We start from the raw sequence: 3,050 nt of genomic DNA, 5'->3' as shown, positions 1-3,050 counted from the left end.
AGAGACGGGGTTTCACCGTGTTGACCAGGATGGTCTCGATCTCTTGACCTCGTGATCCACCCACCTCGGCCTCCCAAAGTGCTGGGATTACAGGCTTGAGCCACCGCGCCCGGCGAAAATGTGATTTTACATACAGTGTCATTTCATGCCCAGAAGCGTTACACGAAGTCCTGTCGTTATCCCTGTTTTACTGAGTGAAGGGTGTTGGGAGAGGCTAAGGTCACTCTACCCTTAAAAGAACTAGGACCAATTTATTAATGCAGAGTTGGCAATATGGCAGAAGCATATTTTCTCCTTAGGTTTAGTAGTTTTGCTGTGTTTAATCTGACAGGTATTCTTCCGGTTGCCCTGTGTGCTAGTGCTGTGGGGACTGTGGGGCTTAAGGAACAGCAGGGCTTGAGACAAGCACCCAAAATGCTGGCACAGGCAGGAGAGAGGGTGCATTGGAGCCCTGGAGCCAGCTGGGGCCAGTGCACCTGAGTGGCTGGACCCAGGGCCTCCTACACCTGCCCTCTGGTTGTGTCACCTTGGACAGATGTCTAACCCCTGTGCGCCTCATGTCTTTATCAGAGGCATGGGGAGTAGGGTTACTTCCCTCCCAGGACTGTGGTGAGGATGAGATACTGCCTGTACACAGCCTGAGTGGGCACCCTGCCAGATCAGCAGTAGGCACAATTAGGGTCAGAGGAGTTGGGTTGGAGTTAATGGAGTGGACCCTGAAGGGTGGTCAGAATTCAGGGTGGGAATGTAGGGAAGGGCACTGGCACTCCAGGCAAGAGGAGGGTGTGGACAGACATGCTCTGGGGTGGGACAGTGGCTCCCCTTGGCCAGGTCAGTGACAGTGCAGAGCTATGGGGACTGTGTGTGGGGATGACTCAGGTGTTTGTCTTAGAGCAGGTGATGGAGGCAACCGACTTAAGCTGGGTAGAGTAGGGGAAGAATTGCAGGAAGCCACGTGGTGGCAGCTTTGCGATCCTTGGTGTGGTGGTGGGCCTGGTCAAGTCTGCCAGAGGGGCAGAGACAGGAGGAGACAGTGCAGGGAAGGGGGTGCAAGTTGAGCTGCACACGCAGTGGGCCTTCTCTAGTGTGTGAGTCCAGGGTTTGGAGAGGAGGGCACTGTTGGAAGTGCAGGGGGCCAGGCTGCCTTGGGCAGAGTGAGGCCAGCGGGCCTGATAAAAGGGAGCAGGCTTCTGCAGAATGCGCCAGTGTGGAAGGCAGGGGTAAGAAGAAAGAACGTGAGAAGTGAGGTGGGAATCAGACCTGGACCATGAAAACTTGTCTGCAAGGACGGGGGTATCCACAGCATGTCTGGTGGCAAGGCAGGGAGGAGGCACTGCCGGGTGGGGGGGTACAGTTTGGTCATGGGCACCTTGATGGGCATGGGCTGTGGAGGCAGAATTCATGCAGCTACAGGCACCAGACGCTTGGAGTGGAGCAATTGCTTCGACCCACTTGGAGCTTGTTAGAAGCACAAACTGTAGAGCCTCATGCGGACCTCTTGAGTGTCCATCTGCATCAAAATAATATCCCAGGGTGAGTAGGCTTCACAGGGACATGGGGTCATGCGTAGGCAGGAGGCAGAGGTGACCTGAGCTGCCGTTCATAGCATGCTATGGTAGGAAGGGGCACATCCACAGCTGTCTACTGTCAAATCATGTTTTAAAGAAAAATGCATGGACGACCTGAGGAGCTTCTGTGATTTGTTGGCATTACTCCAGTAAGCTTCAGAGCATTCATATGTGCATTCACCAGTAACTTTTTGAGCACTTTCTGTGCACAGTACCTCTTGGAGATGCTGGGGAACAAGAAAACAAGACAGTGTTCGAAGAACTCTCACGAGATTACATTGTACCAAGGAGGGACAGACAGCTGCTAGCAGTCAGCTACATGAAAACAAATGGGTGGGGAGGGAAGAGATGGGTGAGGGGGGTGGTGTTATCCTCTCTGCTGAAGGCCCCCAGGGTGGGCCTGGGCTCTCATGGAGCGCTTCATGCTCAGGGATGGCGAGAGCAGCAGGGGCCAGTGGGTTGGACGTGTGCAGCCCAAAGGGGCGATGATGGGACCCAGGAGGACAGGGGCCTCTGGCTGTGCTCAGGTCCTCCGTGTGAGGGGCAACTGTCTGAGCCGAGGTGTGGTTTATGTTTTAGCCGATGTTGGGGGACACGGGCCAGTCAGGAAGGAGAGGGTGGAGGGCATCAAAGAGTGACTCTGCATCCAGGTGAGGATGAGCATCTTGTTACATGTCCAAGTGCAAACCCAGAGCCAGCACTGAGTTGTACAAATTCTGAGCCTCGAGGGAGAGGCCAGGGCTGTGGGCAGCCTCAGGGAGCTGTTGGACGGTAATCTAGAGGAGTGTTCAGAGGCTGGATCACAGGCACTGAATAGGAAGGGGTCTAGGAGGAGGGAAGGGCCAGTGGGGTCAGCTTCCAGAACACAGAAGTGTCATTTACTTCCTACCTCATGACAGTGCTAGGGTCGGATTCCACCCTTGTCATCTGCATGGCTCCCTAGTGTCATCATGGGCTGGGCCCTGTGCTCCTCTACCACCTTGAGTTGCTCAGTGGCAGAGACTGTCCTGCTTCCAGCCCCTTGGGCACCAGGCCTGGCCGTTGGTATTGTCTCCAGTGTTTACTGTGAATTCTGTAAATGGATGTTTACCCTCTCTAAGAAACACATTCAAGAGCATTTGTTGAATAATCACACAAAAACGTCTTTTTTTGATAGAAGGGAGAATTCCACAAGTTGGCTGATGCCAAGATATTTTTGAGTGACTGCCTGGCATGCGACAGCTGTGTGACTGCAGAGGAAGGAGTCCAACTTTCCCAGCAAAATGCCAAGGACTTCTTCCGCGTTCTGAACCTTAATAAGGTAAGGCATTCAGGGCATTTGCTGATGCTGGGGAGCCGACCTGGAGGAGGTTGAGATGAGGCCTGGCTTCCTGCACAGAAGCCTCTGCAGGGACATCGGATGCACATCTCAACCTTTTCCCTGTGTTGCTAACATCTCTCTTTGACCTTCTTCCAAACCTCTCCATGAATCAATTTCATGCT

General features: G+C 53.7%; 1 protein-coding gene across 3 annotated transcripts in view; it reads left to right on the top strand.

The window, feature by feature from the left end:
- The first annotated feature begins 1,386 nt into the window (after positions 1–1,386).
- NARF (nuclear prelamin A recognition factor) overlaps positions 1,387–3,050 on the top strand; it is a 24,746-nt gene continuing 23,082 nt past the window's right edge. For 2 of the 3 annotated variants that reach the window (XM_037737135.1, XM_037737134.1), the window contains exon 1: positions 2,720–2,868. The gene's annotated coding sequence lies outside the window, so the exon portion shown is untranslated. Of the gene's footprint in view, positions 1,534–2,719; positions 2,869–3,050 lie in introns of those variants that run through there. The other variant, XM_017524724.2, reaches the window with a different exon arrangement.

Source organism: Cebus imitator, unplaced genomic scaffold (genome assembly GCF_001604975.1).
Source record: "Cebus imitator isolate Cc_AM_T3 unplaced genomic scaffold, Cebus_imitator-1.0 Scaffold36, whole genome shotgun sequence".
Classification (NCBI taxonomy): Eukaryota; Metazoa; Chordata; class Mammalia; order Primates; family Cebidae; genus Cebus; species Cebus imitator.
This window is presented reverse-complemented; position numbering and strand designations above follow the sequence as displayed.